The 24,418-nt window shown below is 53.9% G+C and overlaps 1 long non-coding RNA gene across 1 annotated transcript; it reads left to right on the top strand.

Moving 5' to 3' along the window:
• Nucleotides 1-3,447: 3,447 nt before the first annotated feature.
• Nucleotides 3,448-10,710, top strand: LOC141279279 (uncharacterized). Its single transcript, XR_012333251.1, has 3 exons — nucleotides 3,448-3,541; nucleotides 5,087-5,165; nucleotides 9,536-10,710. It is a non-coding gene; the product is annotated as an uncharacterized lncRNA (long non-coding RNA).
• Nucleotides 10,711-24,418: the final 13,708 nt, after the last annotated feature.

The raw sequence follows: 24,418 nt of genomic DNA, 5'->3' as shown, positions 1-24,418 counted from the left end.
TGGATTCTCCCCAAATGTCGCCAGGAGGAGCTCAGCCCCGATGACACCTTGATTTTCGACTTCTAACCACTAGAACAGTATGGTTTCAAGCCACTTTGTTAAAGCAGCGATAGGAGACTAATACACCTGCCAAGACACGGTGGCCACACAACTTGCCCCAGGCTCAAGGGTCCTGGTCCAGCTCTGTGCAAGAGCTGGCATGCTCCCACTTAATGAGGAGGTGGCCCCAATCCCCTTGGATCCTCTTGCCAATTTCAAGTGCCCTACTTCACCCCCCCCACCCCCCGGCTTCTGTGCACTTTGTCCTCTAACAGCCCGCAGGCCTGGAGACGCTTTGACCTTGGTGCAGAGATGGGGAAGCTAGGGTGACCTTGGGCCAGTGACTGATGGCTTTGCCTCGCGTCTGAGCAACTCTGAAGGGTAATCTACACTAGAGAGCGCCCTGACTCTGCACCTTGGGTCCCCTCCCCCTGACCCTGACCCTCACTCCCACCTGTTCCCCTGGTTCCCCTGGAGCACATCCCTAATGGACTCATTACACAGGAGCCCTCCTCTCGGGCTCTGCTTCCGGTGGGGCCAGCCTGAGCAGCCCTGTACCAGGAGCCTTTTCTATCTGCTCATCACAGTTATGTACCCAGGCTGGGAGGATGATGATTCCCATTTCACAAACAAGGAAAACTGAGGCTCTGGCCAGCTCTCGACCACAGGGGTTAAGCCAGAAGCTGAATCCAGACACAGGAGACAATGCTTTAATCCATGGCCCTTACCACCTTGCCAACATCTTCCCCCGGGAGGGAGGGAGGGACTTTGCCCTTGGGAAAAATCATCTGCATTTCCTGGGGACAGAAGTGGTTGGGAGCAAAGAGCTGGGTTCTGTAGGAGAGGATCCCTGTGGGTCCATGCCCATCTCACCATTTTGGCCCCAGCCTGGGTCCCCGCAATAGGACAGTGGGGGAGGGGAAGGTCTAGGAACACCGTCAGACCCTGGAACGGGGTGTCAAAGCCAAGGCTCCAGGCTTCCCTGGTGGCGCAGTGGTTGAGAGTCCGCCTGCCGATGCAGGGGACACGGGTTCGTGCCCGCGGTCCGGGAGGATCCCACGTGCCGTGGAGCGGCTGGGCCCGTGAGCCATGGCCGCTGAGCCTGCGCGTCCGGAGCCTGTGCTCCGCAACGGGAGAGGCCACAACACTGAGAGGCCCGTGCACCGCAAAAACAAAAACAAAAACAAAAACAAAAGCCAAGGCTCCGTGAAGCCATCAGCTGAAAGTCACACTGGCTTCACATAGATTCTCGGGCCAAATCCAAATCCTGTTGGATGGTTTACCCTTCTCTCCCCTCATTTTCTCCCCGGTGAGATGAGGATAGAAGTCCTGTGACTTTCATCATAGTTCAGGATGAAAGGAGTAAAAGGTGGGAACGTGGCTAGGACAGAGCCTGGCCCCGTGAGGTCCTGTGAACACCCCTGCTGCTCCCATGACTCCGTGTGTTTGTGCTGGTACATTCCTGCCCAAATGGAGAAAAGACACTTCCAGCAGCTGTGGGGCTGTTACCTTTCTTTTTCTGGGTTAACAGGCCTAGAATGAGGGATCCATCTTTCTCCCTTCTTGGGGCTCAGAAGCCCAGGACAGACAGGGCAGGCCAGAATTGGACGAGCTGCCAGGACAAGGGGTTCCCTTCGTCCCTCTGCCCTCTCAGCAGCACACGAGCTTCAGGCAATCCAGTGGCCAGGCCAGAAGCCCCTCATTGCTTCCCATCACATCCAGGAACTCAGCTGGGCACTGGGCCAACCTGAGGGGGCTCGGCCAATCGATTTTCCAGGCAAAACCGAAACCGGGCAGGGGAGGATTGGGGCCTGAACTTGAACCACCTCCTTTGTTAAAGGAAACCAACCTAGAAAACAAACAGAGTGAAAACCTCCAGACCCACCTGCAGGGGCCTCACGCACGGGTGGTTGGTTCCAGCGATGCTGACCGTGCTAGTGGTCCTGGCTCCGGGCGGTGCCCAGGCTTAGGGATGAGGCCACACATTCCCACCCCTGGGACTGTCACAGCCTAGTGGGAAAGAGACTGAAGGGGCTCCAGTGTCGAGGAAGCCAAACAACGCCCAGGGTACACAGACACACAGCGAGGTCTGGCTGAAGAGGCCAAGGTCGCCGCTGACAGCAGCACACCGCGCAGCGCATCTCCTGTCCCCAACACGAGCCTCTCCGCCATCGTTGCTTTCGCTGGCTCCTCTGCTATCAGTCAGGGCCTTCTCTTTCTTTTCCTCTTCTCCTCCCGGAAGCAGTCCCAGCATCACTGGCTTCCGTCTGCTCTCTCCTAGACCCTCCTCCCACCACGCATCCCCTGCCTCCCTCCTCGCAGGCTCTACATCCCCCCTGCATCACCTTCTGTTACTTGCATGTCCCCTCTGATCCTCCCATTGCCACCACCATCATCACCCTCCTCCCTCCCAAGCCAAGAGAATTCCAGAAGGGAATTCCAATGACTACAGATTTCTCAGCCTGATTTTAAATCAAAGGAAGCTCAGCTTTATCAAGGCTAAACTGCTTAGGAGTTTTTAAGCTTAAACACATTTCCTGCTAATGAGATTAAATGAGATAATTTGTGGAGCTCGGCACACTTTCTGTGCTGACAGAGGCTGCTTGGACCGAGCCCTCGGGCCACCACCACCTGGGTCCTTGCTCTCCTTTGCTGTCAGGGCACTTTGGAGGGGAAGCTTGCAGAGCCTCGCAGGGTACGTGATGCTGGGGAACGCAGGAGACAGGGAAGCAGGGTCATACGGCAATCTTCAGGCACGAGCGTGTAAAGGGGCGTGTGTGCCTGTGACCTAGAGGTGAGGAGAATAGGAAGGAATGATGTGGGAGCGATCCAACCATGTCCTGCTGAGCCTCAGGTCTCCCTTGGGGTCTCACTCAGCTGCTGTCTTGCCACCACCACCATGCTGGCCTCAGGAGGTCACTGTGGTCAGCACAGTCCCCTCCGGCTTGGCCTGAGCCCCTTTCTCTTCGTTCCCCTCAACTGACCCAAGACCTGCTGTCGTTTCCAAAGTGACTCTGTAGGAAGAAGAAGGTGAGCACCCAGTTACGTTTCTGCTGGCTGCACGCCCAATAGTTATTTCTTAAGGCCAGGTTTCTGGTTCCAAGAGCCCCCAAGGAATCAGCAAAGACATCTGCGGGCCTCCGATTTTCCACTTAGGATAACCACAGAGGCACATTGAGTGCCCATCCCGGGCCTGCAGGCATCCTCTGGACGCTCTCTACTAAGAAGGGTCAACTGTGGTCCATGGGCGTCAAGCAGGGGGAAGGCGACTTCCACACACTGAATTCCCACACTGCCCAGCCACCGTGCTAGGAGCCTCATGTGGTGAACTCACCCATTCCCCGTAACAGCATTGTGACACAAAGTCCAGATAGAGCAAGGCCCTTGTCTAAGGGCACAGAACTGGAAAGCATGGCTCCAGCTATGGAATGTCCTCTGAGTGGAAAGCTAATTCGTATCATAAATGTGATAGCACTGGACCCTCCCAAACCGGCAGTAAAAGGTTAGGTGCTATTCTTGTCCCCATTTTACAGATGAGGAAACTGAAGCTCAGGGAGGGGAAGCGATCTGTTCAAGATCTGCCAGCTGGCCAGAGGTAGTTCTGGGACCGTGGTCTGGGAGTGGGTGAGAGAAGCCGCTTCCCTTTATCCTCCCAGGCTTCTTGAGAAGGAAATGGGCAAATGCGGCAGCTCCTGACTTTCTAAGGGCTTCGGCTTCACGTTCCTACAGTCAATTCAGATATTCACAAGGGCTCAAGCTCAGTCTAGGCAAGAAGTGGGGGACTTTGGGGTATAGCCCAAAGGAACTTGTAAGCCTCTGCAGGCCTCCTTCCCCCTCCCCTTCTCACCTCTCCCCTCCCCTGAGTCCTCCTACCCCAGCCTGGGCCACCTCCTGGGTCTCCGGGCAGCCCTCCCTCCATTCCAGCCCTCTAGCAGGATGTCTGCTATCTCCTCCAGCAGTGTGACCTGGAAAGGTAGGGCCAGCACAGCTTCCAGCACCAGGACCCCTGGGCTCCAATCCCAGGCCTGTGTGACCTCAGATATATTAACTCACCTCTCTGAGCCTGTTTACCCCCAAGTTACAATTAACAGTAGTACTCTACCCCAAAAGATGAGGCAAAGCTTTCATCACCTCCACCCCTTCTTTTTTTTTTTCATTTTCAGCGAACACTATTTATATAGCATGTACTTTGTGCCAGACACTATTGTAAGCATTTGCATCCTAACTTAATCATCATCCCAACCCTATGAGGGAAGCACTGTTGCTATCTTATTTTACAGATGAGGACTCTGAGGCACAGAGAGGTTAAGTAACTTGCCCAAGGTCACAGAGCTTTGGGGGGGGGGAATGTAATTGACATATAACATTACACACAGCTTTTAAGAGGCAGAGGCAGGACTCAAAGCCAGACAGGTCGGCCCTAGAGTTCAGGCTTTTAACTTCCTACTCTGTACTGAGATAATGTGTATAAAGCATTTTAGTATTAAACTCAACCAAAGGGAAATGCTTACTTAAATAAGTGGTAGCTGTGGTGGCTATGTGACCTTGGGCAGGTCATTTTACTTCAGTAAGTCTCCATTTTTTTAATCTCTAAAATGGGACTAGGGATACTTCTCTGACAGGCTTGTGGGAGTACTGGGTGTGCAGCGTCCATCACAGACCCTAATGCAGAGCCGGCCACGGGCTCTCGGTGGTCTTCCTCTCTGGAAGGGACAGGAGGAGAGGGCCCAGGGCTGACTGTAGTTAGACACACCCACTGAGCCAGCAAGAGCAAGGTGTAGAAAAAACCACAGGCCTTGGTGTGGGGGAGGGCAGGTGAAGCAACAGGTAGCACAACAGATGTGCAGAGCATAGGTAGGTACAGGGCCTCTAGGGAGGTGGCATCTGGGGGTCCAGACAGGGGGAATCGGGGAGAAGGATGTGAACACTGATGGGGCCGTCTAATCCTCTCAACAACCCTGAGAGAGGGGACGTGACACACTTCTAGAAGGGGTGGCGATGAGCTTTGCATCTTAATACAACTTTGTGGTTTCTTTCCCGCTTTCAGCAGAATGAAGGGCCCCAGCTACAGAGTCACGGTCCAGGTCAGGAGGACCTGTTTCCTCTGAGGGTCCAGCACAAGAAAGGTGAGAGTGCCTCCTGAAGAAGTGTCTTAAACAGGCAGGTGCTGCCGTGGGGCACTGGGCTGGGCAGGAGGAGGGGTCCAGCTAGGACAGGGCAGGGGGATGGGGTGAGCCAGCAGCAGGGGTGACTCGGGCCAGGGAGGACACAGGGCCCAGCTAGAGTGTGGGGGGATCCCCATCACAGAGCAGCTGCCACTCGGGGACCCAAACAGCTAGGGGGTGATGGGATTCCTTTCTAAGGAGGCTGTCTGTTGTCCTCAGAGACAGGAAAGCCACTTCCTGTAGGCCCAGCTGTGCCCCGTGAGAAACCAGTCCCCGGCCCAGCAGCCTCTGTCCTCACTATAAACCAGAGGAGGCCTGGGAGGGATTTACCCAGAGCCATTGCCCTAGGAGGGCAGATGCATTTTTTCGGGAGAGCATCTTCACAGCTTATCCATTTCCTCTGGTGGCAATGACAGCCCAGCCTGAGCCCAGTGGCCCCAGAGTGAGGTCACCACACCGAAGTCTGACCTCAGTGTTGCCATGGGAACCCTTAGGATGCCACCACCACCTGCGAGCGGTGGCAGGGAGGGCAAGCGGGAGGGGATGGTGTCTGATGTTGACTGTGTGTCACCCAGCTCCTGACTGCTGGGATTGTTTGCCCCCAAACATATGTTGTCAGATCTCAACCAAGCACGTTGGGCAGGGAACGTGTGGGGGGCCTACTGGCTCCATTGTGTGTGTCTGTGTGTTTGGGGCATGGGGGAGAGGTGTTTATGAGACCTCCCGGGGTGCTTCATTTTCCTCTCCCCCTGGACCCAGCTAGCGTGCTGACCGCTGTGCTCCTCCTGGATCCAGACTGACATTCACAGCAACCTGGTCTCCATAGCAACCAGCTGTGACATCACAAGGACACTACAGACGCTTTAGCTGAAGGAGGAAGCATGAATGCGTGTTCAGGGCAAGAAAGAGTGTCTGCTTCCCCTCCAGCAGCCCCCCATGTGATAGAGGAAGTGGGCGTAGAAACACGGAAAGGGCAAGGGACTCTTCTTGGAAAAACCAGGTTTTTCTGTGAGTTGCAAACCGAGGCTTCTCTGGAGGTTGAGTGGAGTCTAAATGAAGTCGCTCCCTCCCTTTCTTCCTCTTCTCTCTGTCCAACCCTTAGAAATTACATCTCAGTTTCCTCAACTTTAAAATGGGGATAACAGACATCCTTCTTTATTAAGGGCCTATCATGCGCCAGCCGCTGTTTTTAAGCACCCTGTGTGAATTTCCTCCTTAATCTCATAACAATGTAGTCTAGTATTTTCCTCTTAGTACTCCCCCTCTTACAAGTAGAGGAAAACGAAGCACAGTAAAAGGATTTGAACTCAGACAGTCTGGCTCGAGAGCGCATATTCACAGCCTCCCAGGCGCTCAGCGGCACCTCTATTTTCAGCCATGCTGTGGCAAACAGTTCCACGCGGGCTTCAATTCACTTTGTACTGACAGCATCTCGCCTTATGTGAGCACGAGGCATTTTTCTTTTTCTGCCCTGGGGCTTGTGCGGTGCCCAACACAGGCTGCTGGCAGGAGTACGCTCAGCGTGAGGATGTGTGGAGAGAAGCTGGCTTCCTCCTTGCCAACCTCAACCAGTGCGGCCCGGGAGCTGCGGGATGAATGCCCCGGCCAGCTCGCCATCTGGCCGACAAGTTGGAGCGTCCTTCCGTACGCTGCTTTTAGAAGGTCCCGGCAGCACTGAGCCCCAGTCACCCACCGCAGGGACCCTGTGATGCAGTGCTGCTACCTTGGATTTTCGGCTTTTCTTTTTTCACTCGGATTGGTCCCTCGTTTCTGCTTTCTGGGATCACCTCCAAAATAACGTCCCTGTACCCATGTCCGTGCACTGGGTCCTATTTTGAGGGGACTCTAGGCCAAGACATTTGACACTAGAGTGGCCCTAAGAGCAACAGCACAGGGTGGCATTCTGGACCTGGATCGCTTGGTGAGATATGGTGAGGACCCCATTGCAGTGTGATGGGCGGGTATGACAAGCTGCCGTACTGAGAGTCACAGGCATTGAGATTGTTGGCAATGGTAAGGATCGTGGGGCTGACTAGCTCTGTTAACTGCTTTGGAAGCCTTAAAGAAAGAAAATAGCAGGCTCATGTCAATCATGTGTCAATTCACGGCATGTCGTGAAGACCCGAACCCTCCACGGTACTGTTTAAAGACTCTCTCTTCCTGCAGCCCAAGGAAGGCTGCACCCTCTACAGCCTGTCCAGGGTGAAATTGGAGGGGGCGCGTAGGGCTGCAAAGGAGACTAGTGCACAGTCTAGACAGATCTCTGAAGCAAAGTCAGAGCCCTACTGGGGAAAGAGTGGGACCCTGAGATCTGAGATGGGGACCCTTGGGTGGGTGATTCTGAGAATCTTAGAGACCCAGATTCCTCTGAAACTTTGAGCACTGAACCCCTACAACTCAACAAAGCACTCCTTGGCCAGTTGGGGCAGGGGGCCACGGCTGGGCTGCCTCCAGGGAAGGCTGCCATGTCCCCCCACCCTGTCCCCTTCTCAGGCTCAGGTCTGATGGAGAAACCCCAGTCTGGGACGGGTAGTGTACCTCCTCGAGCGGAACACCAGGCTCCCCAGCTTGTCTCGTTCCAAATGAGCTTGGGATTCATCTGGTCTTGAGCGGAAACACAGCCTGGCAAAGTGGGGACTAGACCTGGGCTTGAGCTCAGCAGGACCTGGGTTCGAATCCTACTCGGGGCACAGGCAGAATGCTGCCCGGTCAATCCCACAGGCAGAATGCTGCCCGGGGACTCTTAGGGAAGCTTGTGGATCCAAAACTCAGTATTGGTGGCCGGACAGGTATTCACGGTGTGCCAGGCACTTTGAGATGGGAGGCTGCCGCCGTAAGTAGCCTGTCTGTCTTTTCGAAGCACTCACAGTCCAGTGGGGAGCACAGACACACATAAGCAAACGAAATAACAGCAACAAATCGGCTTTTTGAAATTTCACTAAACGTCAGGCTTTGTACGGAGCCCTTCAGGTACGTGGTATTATAAGATCCTTAGAAGTACTCCATGCGGAGATTTCTATCCCCATTTCACAAATGCAAACAGGTGGTGGGGTTGGGATTCGAACCCACCTTACCTCCCTCGAAGCATGTGCTCTGCCCGCATCCGCAGCCTGCTTCTTTCGGAGAGTGTGACAGCCACAGCAGAAGGATGTCCAAGATGCAGAGGAGAAAGACCATGCTGGTCTGATGGGTGGTCCAGGAACGCTTCCCAGAGGGTGACATGGCAACCCGCACATCTAAAGGGCTGAATAAGTGGGAACCGTGGTTAGGTTATTACTGAGCATCTGTAGTGAGGCCTCTGTCTTGGGATCAAGTTTTCAGAAATGGCTCAACACCACACAGACCAGTACAAGTATGAGCTCTAGCCACTGCCCCATACTCAGATGTTAGAGGGCAGCCCCTGGACGTTGGCAGCTTCTGGGGTTACAGAGCCCCAATTCTGCCCCCAGAACCCGAGGAGAGCAAGCACTCCCCTTCTCAGATCTTCTCTCCCAGGCTATCTGATGAACGAACCCTGGAGATGGGAGCTCCCCCATTGGGTGTTTTCTGGCCTGTACTGGTTGGGCTCTGGAGTTCTGAGTCAGAGAAACCAACTGAAGCTGGGTTCAGCAAAAAGGGGGGCTTCTTTATGAAACCCTGGCGGTGTCTTCCAGATCGCCCACGCTGGACAGGCAGGAAGGGCCAGGTCCGGGGAGACTAGAGCCGGGCGGGGAGCCATCGCGACAATCTCTCCCTCCTCCACTCGGCTCCCCTCTGCCAGCTGGCTTTGTTCCTCTCCTTCTTTGCCAAGCCGCGGTTTCCCTTCCTCAGAGGCCCTGGCTGCCCTGAGCAGCTGGGGTCACTCTTTTGGCTCCAGCCTAGCCCCGTGGAGAGACCAGCCGCTGTGTCCCTCCCTCTCTTTCCCTTCCCAAATCCCAGTGTTCAAGAGAGGAAACTGACTGGCCCAGATGGAGTCACAGGTCCAGCTCAAGTCTAATTACCCCTAGCTAAGGTGGGGTCATGCAGTACAATCTGGCACCCTCCCTTGGGGATGGGGAGGGAGGAGTTGCTATAGAGATGGGGGGCCTTCCACTCATAGGCTGTGCAGACCTCCCCAGGAGGGGCTGCGGCCAGAGATCTACCTCCGCACCCACCTCCTACGTTCTCCCCTCTCCCTATCCCCACCCTGGCCAGATGCCCACAAAGAACCTTTTTTAAAAATGTTCCACTGGCCCCAGGTCTCGAGCAATCTGTAATTCATCAGCTGAAGCTCTGTCCCATCAATGGAATTAATATTTTCATCGTTATCCTTATTATTGTCTATCACTGATCGAGGTCTTCCTATTTTCCAGGCACTGGGCATAGCCCTTTACACGAATTATTGTACTTCATTTAACCTTCGTGTCAACACCATGAAGCAGATACTGTAATTATCCTCACTTTATGGAATCAGAAGCTAAGACGCAGAAAGGTGAAGCAACCCGCCGACATCCTGTGGATTGGCAGGGCTGGTACTGAAGCCCTCCAAACGGGCGGGTTCAGCTCTGCGCTGGAGGCTGCCGGGCACAGAGCTGTGGGGTTCTGCTTAGTTAACGAGGCCACGCCGCACACAACAAAGTCACGGCCAAGACTGAATGAGCACACGGCTGTGGCCTGGCTGGAGGAGGTTACAAGACGAGCTCCGAGAGGTCCTGATGGATGAGGAAGGGTTTCCTGGAAGGTGGAAGTTGAGCTTCAGAGGACAGGCAAGATTTGGACGGTGGAGAAGAGACATTTGAGAGAGAGAGACCTGCATCGGGAGGGCCCGTGTGAAGACAGCTGTGGGGTGGCCCAGGCTGGCTGCAGAGCGAACTCAAGGGCAGGCTTTGGGGCAGGTGGGCAGGCACCAGACTCCAGCAGGTCTTACTTCCCGCCGCACCCCTGCAGCCGAGCGCTGCTGAGCACACGTGGCTGCCACTAGCATTTGCTGAATTGAATTGACTGGAAATATAGTAAGTAAAGGCGACCCAGAGCAGGAGGAAGGTGGTTTAAGCTGTGGCTGAATGAGACCAAGTCCTCTTACAGGCCCTTTATTTGTGTCTTATACATGCAGTGTCTCTCCAGGTAGATCCCCACAAGTCAGTAATGTCGACAAGGATCACTCTTCCTCTTTTCCAGATGAAGAAACCAAAGCACAGAGAGGTGGAGCAAGTTGTCCAAGGTCGCCCAGCAAGTGGAGGCTCAAACTCAATGCTCCTTATTACAAATTTAGGGTTCCTAGCGGGAGGGGGTTTGAGTGAACCTGGGGACAGGTTTCCAGTGTCTAAAAGAAACCATGAAATGCTAAAACACGGACATGTAGAGACAGAGGGAAGTGTTTTGGACCCACACCAACTTGGGTTCGAATTCTGGCTTTGTCACTTCCTAGGTGATCTTGGGCAAGTCACTTGTCTTCTCTGTGAGGACAACGGCAGTGCCTCCAAGGGTACTTGTGAGAATTAAAGGGGTCAATCGATACATGTGACGCATTCAATAAATTACCATCACAAGTTGCTTAACCTTTGAGCCCCGGTTTTCTCAGCTGTGAAATGAGGGTGAGCATTCAGAAGGTATCCTGAAGAGGGCAGTTGGGAAGACAAAACGAGACAACACACCCAGGTCCCACCTCAGCGCCTTCCCTCCCCCGCAGTCCTCCCTCACGTCAGGTTTACTCTGATAGCATAAATGACGCGCTGCTCTAAGAAAAGCACCGCTTGTGAACTTGAATGCACAGGCGTGAGCTCAGGAAGCATAATGCGTGCTCCCTCTCCCACCTGGTGAGAAAGCCTCCACGGACTTCAGGGTAAAACGGCCGGGTGCTGAGTGGGTACACTGGGTACTGGAGGGATCACGCTGGATGCAGCTCCCAAGATTCTCCTCGGAGCCTGGGGAGATGCAGGGATTGGGACCAAGGCAGCCGGCTCTGGCTGCAGACCTGGGCAGTTGGGGCGCTTCTGCAAGGAGATCCTTTTGGTCAGGGTTAGGTTGACCAGGGGTAGGGAGGAATGTTCGGGGTGCAAGGCAGGGACAACATCATCTCCAAACGACTAAGCGACAGACCTGAGGTCCCTTTTATTTTTCTTTTAAATAAACCAGTTAATGAGTACTTACTAAGTTCCAGGCACTGTGCCAAGCAGTTTACATGGATAACGGCCGCTACCATCTGTGCAGCCTCGGGCAAATTACTTAACATCTCTGAGCTTCAGTCTCCCCATCAGAGAAATGGGCTTAATATGGTGCCTACCTCCTAGGGACACAGTGGTCTTAGTGAATGATTAGATTTTGGGGGTTTTTTTGGTATACATTCATCAATTTAATCTTCATAATGATCCTGAAAGGTTAGAACAATTGTCCTCTTCTTCCCCTTACCCCCAGTTTTTTGTTTTGTTTTTTTTTGGGGGGGGGATGAATATTGAGAGGTTAAATTTGTGGCTCCTGAGTGTTGACCTGACAGCACAAAAATGCACGTGGAGGGCTTCCCTGGTTGCGTAGTGGTTGAGAGTCCGCCTGCCGATGCAGGGGACGTGGGTTCGTGCCCCGGTCTGGGAAGATCCCACATGCCGCGGTGCGGCTGGGCCCGTGAGCCATGGCCGCTGAGCCTGCGCATCCGGAGCCTGCGCGTCCGGAGCCTGTGCTCTGCAACGGGAGAGGCCACAACAGTGAGAGGCCTGCGTACCGCAAAAAAAAAAAAAAAAAAAAAAAAAAAATGCAGGTGGAAAACATGTGATAAACCAAGTTCCTGGGCCTGAATCTGTAGAGGGTGATTCTGTGAGTCTAGGATGGGCCCGAGGGTGCGGTAATATGTTTGTAGTAGCATCCCAGGTGATCTATCTGGAAGTAGGGAGCTGCACTAGGCGATCTGGCAAAGCCGCCCAGAGGCAGGATTTGACTGCGGAAGTAGCGTCATTTACGCGAAGAGCACTTCCACTGGTGGGCGGGCTCCAACCTACCCTCCGCCGCTCCCTGGGGCTGTGGCAGTGCATGGGGTGGTGGTGTAGTTCTGGCCCGGCCCTCTCTCCGAGGAGTGGGGCTGCGTGGGGCTCTCTGGAGCAAGGTCCTCCAAGCAGCCACATTCAGGCCACCCTGCCCCCAACATGGCTTCCTTCCCCCAAAGCCACCCAAGCCGCGGCACGCGGGCCCGTCAGCTCTTGTACCTTCTGGAAGGTCTCACCAACGATCAGGGACCTGTCCCCCTTTGGGTCCCCACAGACTTCTTCTCCAGGGCCCGTCTCCGGCCTCTGGTGCCACTGTGCATGTGGAGAGCCTCTGGCAACTTCAGGAGCTGCCAGAGCGTTTGGTTACTTTGCTCATTTTATTAATAGATGTGTACTGATGCCAACAACATGGAAACTGCTGTCTGGGAACAGGAGTGGGAGCATGCTCTGGGGCGTTTACTGGCTGGATTGTGGCGACAGGAGAAACAGTGATCCAGGGGGAGAAGGGAGGCAGGCAGCCAGATGGCCCAATTTAGGGCTTCTGGGGGCATCCCAGGACCTCTGGAGTTTGTGAAGACCTTTTTGGGAAAAGGAGAGTTGGGAGGATGTGGAGAGGAAGGAACCTGGTGCCCTGACCCTCCAGTCGGAGCGCTTGGAAATGCTTGGGGCTGGAAGGCTGGCTTAGCCCAGCTGCAGGCAGCGGGACACATCTTCCCCTGGGTCTGCTGGACCCTGAGTGTATGATGAGGGGCGGGGAAGATGGCAGCAGTGCTGTACTTGTGGAGGATCTTAAACCCAAAAGCAATAGGAAAGCCAAGGAGGCATTTTCCCCAGAGCGGCTGCCAGCCTGATGCTGGGCTCCGAAGGAGGGAAACAGTAATCACACGTGTGAAATGCAGGGCCTTGGTGTAGAAGTGGCCGGCAGGCAAACCTCGCAGTGGGCAAGCTCCTGGCCTCCAGAGCTCCAGCCCCGTGTGCAGCCCCTGGAAGCACCCTCTCCTCCAGCCAGGATATGTGTTCGCTTCTATTACTGGCCAGTGTATAAACAATCAGAAAGCCTTGCCAGGAGCTGCCGTTTACCCTTTAAGGGAATGAACTTCTGTTTCATTTGGGGAGTTTTAAAAAAAAGCTTTCCGGGCTTCCCTGGTGGCGCAGTGGTTGAGAGTCCACCTGCCGATGCAGGGGACACGGGTTCGTGCCCCAGTCTGGGAAGATCCCACATGCCGCGGAGCGGCTGGGCCCGTGAGCCACGGCCGCTGGGCCTGCGCGTCCGGAGCCCGTGCTCTGCGACGGGAGAGGCCACAACAGTGAGAGGCCCGCGTACCGCAAAAAACAAAAAATAAAAACAAAAAAAGCCTTCCCAGACAAAAGCCCTCCCATCACAGCCCAGGGGTCTCCGTCAAGCTTGCTCATGCCCTTGACACAGCAAAAAGTGCTGATCACACCTACTGAATATATTTATTCATTTATAAATAATAATCATGCATTACTGTACTAATGTATTATGAATATTATCAAACAGGCACAAAAATATAAAGTTAAGTTCAATTAAGTCAGATTAAAATAATATTTTTCAATGTTTTAATAAGTGTGAATGGTTTTATGCCATCATCGCTAAGATCGCAAACCAAAACTCTATACTTAGAGTGAGGCTCATTACTAATAATAGTGGATATAAATTCTTATTGCAAATTGTCTTCTCACTCATATATGGACTTTGGGGACCACTTTCTCTTTAGACCCAGCTGGATTATCACAGTGTTTGCTTCTCTGGTGGCTGTCGGAGCAGATGCCAGGGAGTGAATTCGAGTGCGTGCATTATGTTCAGAGTTTCTTCCTTTTTCGTCCCTCTTTTTCCTGCTTTCTTTTTAAGTCTTCTGTCCACTTGGTGAAAAATCACTTGAAGGGTATTCTTATCTAGAAATCTGCTGAACTGGTCTCACCTGAAGAGAAAAGTTCTTCAAAATGCTGACAGCAAAGGAAAAGGCCGGCTGACAGCCCAATCTTCCATGCAGTAATGTTTGACATAAAGACCAAATATGGACATCAGTGTCAATCTAGAAATACTGGGAAAACTGAATTCTTTTCCTTTTTTCTTGGATGAAATAGAAATAACAATTTTTAATATTCCTTTCGCCTCAGAGAATTACCTTGCACACCTCCTGGGGTGTTTGCACCCCACTTTGGAGACCTCTGCGTCAGGCTCCGCACCGCCCCCCTCGCTCCCTAACCATCTCTGTTGCACACAGGAGCTGGCGGAGCTTACGAATATGTGGGTTTGATCAAGTCACTGCCCCTTCCTTGCACCTTATGGGCCTTCCATGGGTCTCGGGGACAAAGTAAAACTTCTTATAAGATCTGGCTGCTTCTCCCATTTCCCCTGCATTACCGCCTCCCCCATCCTGCCTCATTCAGCCTCTGCCACGAAGGCTTCCTGGGGCCCCTTGGCAAGTCACCCATCTCCACCTAAGATGACATGTGGCTGGCTCCCTCTCACCCTTCAGGTCTCAGTTCTAAGGTCACCTCTCGAAGAGGCCAGGGTCAGCCCCTCATCTAAAGATTATTCATCTCCCCTCCCTTCCACCATTATTCTCTGTCTCCGTGTTCCTTCATAACCTTTAAAGCATCAATCACACATTGTCACTATGTCAATCTGTTTGTGGACTCTGCTGTCTCTCCTACCAGATGACAAGCTTGGGGGCCACCGGGGAGCCCCCATGTCCACCTTTTTCACTACTATGAGCTCAGAGCCCAGCATGGTCCCTGGTGTATGGTAGGTGCTCGCTAAGCAAATGAGCAATGAAATGAATGAATATGTCTGGGTGAAACTACAAGTGTTTTCTTCGATCGGGCTTGTATCCTGGCCACCACTAGAAGCTCCACGACATGGGGAACCGGCTTCCCCCTCCCCGGCCTCAGGCCTCTCCAGCCTCCCTTACACCGGGGAGGCCAGATGTACCTGCACCCATCCATGGTGCTCAAAGAAAGCCTGGAGTGGTGTTCCAGGGCCAGAAGAGGCTATGAAGAGTGAGGTGTCCACTCCCCTCCTTTGAGGGCCGAGAAGCCAGAGTATCAGAGAGGGGTAGAGTTGAACCTAAAGACACACAGCAAGGGCAGAACAGAGAGCGCCGCCAGGAGCTCAGGTGAAGAGATAGTAGGAGTTTTCTTGGCTCCAGGGACCGAGGCAACCGGGAGGTGTGTAGCTGTTGAGGGCAGGGGTGCCGTCGCCTGGGCTGGGCCCCTGCGTGGGGCAGGGGCTGAGGCCTGGCTTCGCCCTCTCTGGGTGCTGGAGTTTGTGCTCACACGACCCTCCTGAGGCCCTCGTGGGGTGTGCCCGCAGCCTGGTCAGAGAAGCACAGATGAGGCTCAGAGACGGGTCTAAGCTCACACAGGCGGTACATAGTGGAGTCTGGACCACACCTGGGTCTGTCCATGCCCGAGGTGACGCCCCTCTCCCTCCCCGACCGCAGCCCCTCTTTGTGAGCCGGCGTTAGGAGGCTTTAGCAGAGCTGGATCGCCCTGTGATTCGCTTGTCCTCGGCACACAGGGAGGGACAGTTGCGGGCCTCACCTGGGTGTTGGCAGGCGCAGCTCCTCCCTGGGCACCGACCCCAGCTTCTCCCGCTCAGCGCTTGCCTCTGAAAAGAAATGAAATCTGACCCTATGGGAAAGCTTAGAGAGAAAGCAGGAAAAACATCTCTCTTTTCAAGAAACAGACCCAAAGGGACCCTGTTTCACCAGTTTCCTTGACAGCCTCCGGTAAAGTGAAGCTCTTTAATATATTTTTAAAGAAAACTGAAGCCCAGGAGAATGACTGGGGTGGGACGTGGTGGGGACCATTTCTAAACATCTTCCCCTTTTGGGGTCTCAGCTACTTCTTTACCATGAAGGGGTCAGCCTTCATCACCCAAAGCCAACAGCACGGGCCTCTCATTTCAGAAGTTTAGGCTCTGAGGATGGGCTGGAAGGTTCCCCAAAAGTGGGAACTTGATTTGGGTCTTGAAGGATTTGCAGCAGAAAAAATGTTCGAGTGGTCACACAGGTGGGCAGGCCAGGGCCAGGTCTGGGGAGGCAGCCTGGGTCTGACTGCAGGGTAAGGAGGAGGGAGGGGGGAGGAGGGAGGGGGAGGGGAGGGGGGGGAGGGGGGGGGAGGGGAGGCTGTCGGAAAGGAAGGGGGAGGTATGATAGGAAGATCCTCAAACCGGGAATCAGGACACCTGGGTTCCACTCCCAGCTCTGCCGGTGACTTGCTGGGTGATGTGGAGTGGGGTCTCTGCCCCTTCCCAGGCCTCAGTTTCCCAGTCAGCAAAACCGGTGGGAGAGGTTTAGACTGAGTGAACCCCCAGCTGGCCTGGGCCAGGTGTGGCTCTGATAGCCACGCCCCCTCCCCACTGGGCGCCCTCCTGCCTATCTTCAGCTGAGGCTGCAGGTGTCACACGACTTCCCAGGTCTCTCCCGGTGGCGGCTTGCTGTCGGGCCCCACTAATCCCCCTTAAACCCACATCTTCCTGGCTGCTGTCGCCATGAGTGGCCTTCGGGAGCCTCCGCTCCCTGGAAGAGAGGACTCTGTGACTTGGCAGGGCTGAGGGGGGCAGGCCAAAGGCCTCCAGGCCATCTGTTCTTCAGGCTGGGTCCCAACACAGAGGCCATTCAGCGCTCTCGGCCTGTGTCTCTCCACCTCCCCGGGCCCAGGCCTGAGCAGATGGCCAGCTGCCACCCCACCCCGGAGGCTGGGGAACCTTGAGGCCCAGCTGGAAGCCGGGGGCGGTGAGGTCTGCCCTCCTCTTACAGAAGTGGTCGTCTCCCGATGCCAGGTCCTGGGCCCCTACCTCACTGGGCCTCTGTTGCCAGGCCTGGCGCCCTCCTCACCACCCTCTGCCCAGCCAGCCCCACCTCTAAGCATTCAGAGAAGCACCATGAGGGTGAGGCCACACCCTCAGACACCACCCAGGCCCGTCCCCTGGGGCCACAAAGAAGGCACCAGCCACCTGCCTGAGGCCACAAGTTCCTCAAAATTTAAGCCAAGACCGAACCCGGGTGAGCCTCACCGCCTCACAGCTGTGGTCCTCAGTCTGCCTGGGCCTCAGGTTGACTTGGGGTGGGGAGCGGTGGTTAGATTCTGACTCAGAAGTTCTAGGGAGGGCCCTGTGAATCTGCATTCTTGATAAACGTTCCAGGCAATTCCCAGAAGGCCTCACAGGTGCTGCCATCCTGGTTGTCTCCCCTGTTTATTTCTAGCCTGAAGGGCAGTTAAAGTTCTGTGATGTAGGCAAGTCGTTATTCCCATTTCATGGGCGAAGAAATTGAGGCCCCAAAAAGGCACACAATTTCACAAAGTAAATTTCACACAGTAAGGTCCTTCCAGAGCCAGGCCTGGTACTGAATACTTCTGCCTCCTTAGTTAATGGGTTTTGGACAACAGTCCCCTGCCATCTCCCCAGGGGAGAGTAGGAATGGCCCTGAGATACTCCCACCACTTCTTCCCTCTACCCACTTATAACACTTAAAGCCCGAAGTCCTGGAAAGATGATGGTGTCTCCCTCGATCCCCAGTGCAACCCTAAATAAAAACAACACTAAACTCTAAAATAGCTGTAAGGAAATCCCATGATGACAATAGTACTTTGCATTTTTTAAAAATTTAAATTCTTTAAAAACACCTCCCCTCATTTGATGGCCCACTTCTGTGGTGCCCGGAGCAATAGCCTCCCTTCCTAAGAGATGACTCACTGTCCCAGGTGCCCTTTCCAATGTGGGAGTCTGGGCGAGGGGCCAGTCAGCCACTGAGAGCTGCCCTCTCATCCCTGGGCCTGGTCCCTCCCCACCTCCCCACCCCCCTCAGTTCCACCCAATCTCCTCCCCACAGAGCTGGAATGAACTCACCAGGGAAGCCTGGCATCTATCTCAGAGGGGCCCTGGCAAGGCAGAGTCTCATTGATGAGGACTTGAAATGTATGCCTCTCATATCCTTGACCATCAGGCTTCTCTTCCTGTGGGGCTTTGAGAGAAAGGCCAGGCTCCCTCCTCACCCCTCTGTGGAAAGGGCTCTTCCCTAATCCCCTTTAGAGAGGGGAGAGAAGGGCAGTCCTGCCAGGGATGAGGCCCAGAAGCTGCCCTCTCTCCTCTTGGGACCACTGGCGTTAGCTGGTACCGGAGTATGGAGAAGCCAGGAGGGACTTCAGGGTCTATGAACCTTACTAAACTAAAACAGGACCCATATTCTAATCTTACCTTATAGGATTATCCAAAGGTGAAAGGAAATAGTACACACAGACCCACACACAGACACACACAGATTCACAGAAGGCATGTAGCACAGAGCCTGACTCGCGGTAAGTATTCAACACACTGTCCTTATTGTCGCTATGAACTAGAGTGACATCAGAAGAAAGAACACTGTAACAGGAGTCAAGGGACCTGCTTTCTAACTGGGGCTATGCCACTAATGGGTAGGTGGTTTTTAGCAATTCCCGCAGCCTCCCTGGGCCTCAGTTTGCCCATCTGTAAAATGAGAGTGTGAGGCCAGAAAAGGTCTCTAGTCCCTTCCAGGGCCGACTCTCCCTCACTCCACCACTTTCCATAGCTCCCATTTGTCCTTCCCAGCTTAGTTAAATGTCACCATTTCTAGGAAGCCTTTCCCAAGAGCCCTGAGCTATGTGCCTTTCCAGGCCCCGCCCCCCAGCGCTGCATTCCTCTCACTGGCCCTGTGTAGGGAGACTATGTCCCTCCCATGATGATTCCCACAGCAGCTGTGTGTGCCACCTTGACCTCTGATTTGCAGCCCCAGGGAGAGTCATGGGATTGTTATTTCCCCTGGGCCGGTATTAGTCCTTCCACTTTATAGGTGAAGACACTGAGTCCTGGGTATTAAACAACCCAAGCGGCGGAACTCAGGAAGCCTGGGAGTCCCAGAGCCTCAGCCTGCTTTTCTGTAGTGACTCAGGGCTTTGGCAATCATTACAGCAGCGATTACTCCTTAAATTGGGTACTTTTCACTGTTGACGCCACTGCTGCCAAGGGGGACTTCTTTTTTTTTTTCTTTTCAGTTTGCATTCACCAGGCGGGGGAGGAGGGTTGAGTGTGAAGCAAAGAAGAAGGGGAAAGAAAAAGACATGGGGTGGGAAAGCTGGGCAGAGCAGAGAGGCCAGGGTGACTGTGGGCTGCCCTGGACCCCTGGTGAGGGTGAGGGAAAGTAGGAGAGGGGCTGGGGGGTGGCGACAGCCGGTATGGGGTGTAATTCAGAGGGTAGCTGCACCCACTGGAGGTTCTCATCTGGCTCCCTGGACTCCAGGGATTAAAGCCTGGGCCGGGGCAGCTGGGTGTGTATAGGAGAGGGGCAGCCGAGACCACCCCTGCTCTCACAGTCTCCCCTCATACCCCCCACACACACTCCCTGCACTCCTCAGACACCCACCACGTGCTGGCACTGTGCTAGGCACACAGGTACAGCAGTAAACAGACACAGTCCGGCCTGGAAGTAGCTCTCAGCCGGCCACAGGCACTCAGAACCTAGGTCTCAAATCCACCAGTGCCTTAAGAGAGCTGCTGTGGTTGGCTTGGGGGTCTTTGGGAACCCAAACTTGGGCTAGAGTATGGGAGGTGCAGGTGAGAGATCAGGAAGGAATTTCCGGAGGAAATTCTAAGAGAAGCATGAGCAAGAGCCAGCAGATGAAGACTGGGGCGTGGTGGGGGAAGAGCATCCCAGCAGAGAGAACAGCACATGAGACAGATCCAGACACAGGACACAGCAAAGCACAGGAGGGCAACTGAGAGTAGTATCTACTCAGATGTCTATCTCCTCCATCAAATTACAAGCTTCTCTAATGCAAAAATCACCCGTTTTATGTATGTATATTCCTATATTCATTTTAGCTGGAACAATATAAGTTCATTTAAAATCTTGCAAAATGAAGTGGTAGGTCTATGACGGTCTTTACCCTTGGGCTGCTGGGTACTGCTGCACAGGCTGTGCACTGCAACACTCCCTCCGCAGTAGGATTAATACCCATTGGTTCTGCTCTGCATTGTCATTTATTAGTAAATATTCTCAATACCCTTATTAATTTCCCTCTCTCTCTCTCTTATAGAATAAGGTGCTGGGAACACAATGGTGAGTGAGACAAATGACGTTTCTATCCTCAAAGAGGGTATATTCTAGAGGAGGTAGATAAAAGAAACAGATACATTTTTAAATGGAAAGATAATCTTAGACGGTGACACATGCTATAAGTGTAGTGAACAGGGGAAGCAGTTAGGTGATAGGGGTCAGCTGTGATTTGGTGGCTGGGAAGACTCTCCGAGGTGACCTATCAGATGACACCAGTGGTAACAGAGAGAGAGGCAGCCGTGGGAAGGCTTGATGGGAACAGCATTCCATGTAGAGGGAATGGCATGTGCCAAGGGCCCAAAGTGGAAACAAGTTCAGTGGATACAAGAACTAGGAAGGTGGTGGGGGAATTCCCTGGCAGTCCAGTGGTTAGGACTCAGCGCTTTCACTGGGCCTGCTGCGGGCCCAGGTTCAATCCCTAGTCAGGGAACTAAGATCTCGTAAGCTGCACAGTGTGGCCAAAAACAAAAGAGAACTAGGCAGGCGGAAGCAGTGTGGGTGGAGCAAAGGGAATGAGAGGAGGGCAGAGGATGCAGGGCCACGCTGGCTACAGTGATGAGTCCGGATTTTACTTGACGCAGCAGGGAAAACCACGTTTCCTAATCTCTGGTCAACTTTTTCAAAGCTCTCTTGGACTGCTGAGTAGAGAGAGAGTTGGAGGATGCAAAGCTAAGAGCTGGGGGACCGGTTAGGAGCAGTCCCAGTGAGAGCTGATCTTGCCTTGGGTTAGGGTTGGGTAGCACGTTAGGGTAGGTGCTGGTAGCTGAGTTGAAGAGACAAAATAGAGAGGGCACTCGTACTGCTCTCAATATGAATAACAACAATAATAAGATGATTCATGAGTACAAAGCACTTTTACAGCCACTTTTCTCACCTTGTGTCATGGACAGGGCACTAGTAATAGGCCCATTTTCAGCTATGTAAACTGAGGGCTCAGAGAGGTGAAGAGTCCTGTTGAAGTTCTCATGACCTGGAGGGGACCCACAGGAACTCTCTCATTGCCTCAAGATCCCCACTGACACCTACTCTCCCTGTAGGCCTGGCTGGGGTCAGATGTCCTTCCCTGCCCCAGGACTGTGGGAGCAGCCAGGCGGAGTGGTCTTCTGTTTACTGCCTTGGGCTGAAAATACATTTTAGCAATTGGCAAAACACACAAGCTGCAGCTCAACATGCTTAGATTGGTAAATGCACACTGTGCCCTTCTCTTAATATAAGGATATAAAACAATAATTTATTCATACTCAGAAACCAGAACACTTCCTTCTGCCAAGGTCCTCCTGCAACCCCTTCCTTCAGCCCCGCACCCACAGAGGGGCTCCCGGAATGGCCTGGGCAAGCAGTGGGCAAAGGGAGCTCTGTCCTGGGAGTTAGAGTGGAGGGGCACACTTTACTGAGCACCTACTGTATGCTGGTCCTTAACTATTTCTCATCCAATTGTCAAAATAATCCTGTAAAAGGGAGATTAGAAAACAGGAGACTTAGAGACTAGGAGCGTTATTTATCTACACAGTGGAGATGATAACATGGATAGAGTCCATGAAGTTGCCCAGCATATAGTAAGTGCTCAATAAGCACTAACTAGCTTCATGAGACTAAGGTTGCCATTGTCCCTCTTTGCTAATGGGAAAACAGAGGTTCAGGGATGCTACAAATTTGCCCAGGGTCACATGGATGGGAGTTGGCAGTGCCAGAGCCAGGGCTGTAGACTTCTGAAGCCAGGGTCTGAAGACTGTCACCAAGCATTCAATCCATCTCAGGGTTGCACCCTCCACCTCAAATTCACCCAGTTCTGGGAGAGGCCGGCTGTGTGCCAGCCTGAGGGTGGCTGTGTGAAGATGTCAGCCACAGAGCCGCCATCCCAGGGATGTGGCTTAATGGGGGCAGACAGATTACAGAGCAGTGTGTCAGGTGCAGTCACCAGGTGCTCCCAGGGCTGGAAGAGACAGCCTTGAAGGCTTCCTGGTACCTGAGTGATGCAGGGGGCGGTGTGCTGGGAAGGACCTCTCAAAAGTGAGACTGCCTGGAGGATGGAAGGAGGGCATTCCTGGCAGAAGGCCCAGCCCCGGCCAAAGGCCAGGAGGGCTGAAGCACTGGAGTGTTTGGGAGTAAGGCAAGGTCGGTTCCTGGGGGTCTGGGCGTGGTCAGGAGTGTGGGGCAGGGCGTGGCGTGCTGATCCCCACTCACCCAAACAGCCACCGTGTGCCCTTGGCGCCAACTGCTCGAGGAACACCAGCCTCCCAGCTGCAGCGCTGCTTGTGTCGAACCCCTTCCTCAGGCCCCGGATGGGGAGATCCACCCTATCCCCAGCATCTCCGCACTTGAACCCTAAATGGGGTACCAGAGGCCACAACTGATCCGCGGTGGTTATAAAGACCCCTTGTGGGGTACCAGGGGAAAACGGTGGGTTTTGGAGCTGACAGATGTGCGGCCTGGCATTCTTGGCGCGTGACGCCAGCCCTCTCTGGCCCTCAGATCCGCATCTATAAAATGGGCCACGTCGCAGATGTTTGATAGGCAAGCACGGGTCTTGCACCCACAGGTTGCCCAGCCTGTTGTTTGTTCTCTCTCTACCCCAACTCCGAGCGAGGGTGGGGAAGGACGGACGGGCGGCGGTGAGTGGGGCTGGGGAGGCCCTGGCTCAGCCTCCGGGGGCCAGGGGGACTGGGGAGATCTGCCTCTGCGGGACCCCTCCTCCGGAGCGGAGGGCTGTACCCAGCCACGCAGGGGTTAACCTGCCTCCCAGCCGCAGGCTCGGGCGTGGGAGGAGACGAGAGCCGGGTGAGGACTCCGCTGCAGGCGCTCCTTCCACCCGCGCCCCGCCCAGAGCCCTGGCGCCCCGGAGCTTAGCCTCCCCGCCGGCAGAGCCCCCCGCCCTCCAAGTACGGGCGGCGGCCGCGGGCGCCCTGAGCCTCGGGCACGGGCACGCGCAACCCTCCGCTCCTCCTCGGAGCAATTACATAATGATGCCTCCCGTGCGGTGCGCCTTTGTTTCTGCGATCCGCCTCGGCCGCGCCCCGCGAATATTAATAAACCGATCACTCAGCACGCCAGGCTGGGCTTTATTTGTGTTGATTTGGGTAGGGACACCTCCGAAAGAATAATAAACACGGCCCGCCGCCTCCCGTGGGAAACAGGGCAGCGGGCTCCCCACCTCTCCCACCCCAGTCCCAGCCCCTCTAGTCAGAGTCCCTTCCCCTCCTCACCTTGGTCAGCAGTCTGGTCTCAAGAAGGAAAAAAGAAGAAAAAAAAATTCAGAACGAAAAACTTGGGGTTCCAGGTCCACCTCTTCCACTTCCCTGGTAGGTGATATCTGGCAAAGAGAGACTCGTTACTCTTACCTGAAAAATGGGCCGAATAATACCAAAGTGTCAGTTTAAATGAGAAAATCTAGGAATTTAGTTTGCTTTGCAGACTCTAAAGCAGTGGTTCTCAAACACTCTAGCTGGACTCAGAATCACCGGGAGGGCTGGTTGAAATGCAGATTGCGGCCCTTCAGAGTTTCTGATTCTGTGTTGTCTGAGGCGGGACCAGGTATTTGCATTTCTTTTTTTTTTTACATCTTTATTGGAGTATAATTGCTTTACAATAGTGTGTTAGTTTCTGCTTTATAACAAAGTGAATCAGTTATGCACATACATATGTTCCCATATCTCTTCCCTCTTGCGTCTCCCTCCCTATCCCACCCCTCTAGGTGGTCACAAAGCACCGAGCTGATCTCCCTGTGCTATGCGGCTGCTTCCCACTAGCTATCTATTTCCTGCAAACCTGCTTTGAGAACCACTGCTCAAAAGCCATTTATAAATGACCCTTATAAGTGTAAAGGTGATACCCTTGCCCCGAACTTGGATGACTACACTGGGGACAGGGCAGGCCAAGGAGGACCAGCCATCCCTGCCCAGGTCAGCAGCACAGCCAGGGCCGTCTGGGGCACTGGGCCTGGGCTTCCAATCCTGAGCTCACTGATCTCTGGGTTGTGGCCTTGAGCAAGTTATGTAACTCAGTGGGCCTCAGTTTCCTCATCTGTAAAATGGAGCTAATAATGGTACCAACATCATGAGATTTGTTAAGGTTAATACATGTAAGGCACCTAGACCAGGGCCTGGCACATGGTAAGGGCTCAGGAAGCTGTCTATTGAGAAGATGATAGCGCTCTCTAGGGTGTGGTACCCAAGGGGCC

The sequence above is a fragment of the Tursiops truncatus genome, chromosome 8 (genome assembly GCF_011762595.2).
Source record: "Tursiops truncatus isolate mTurTru1 chromosome 8, mTurTru1.mat.Y, whole genome shotgun sequence".
In the NCBI taxonomy this organism is placed as follows: Eukaryota; Metazoa; Chordata; class Mammalia; order Artiodactyla; family Delphinidae; genus Tursiops; species Tursiops truncatus.
This window is presented reverse-complemented; position numbering and strand designations above follow the sequence as displayed.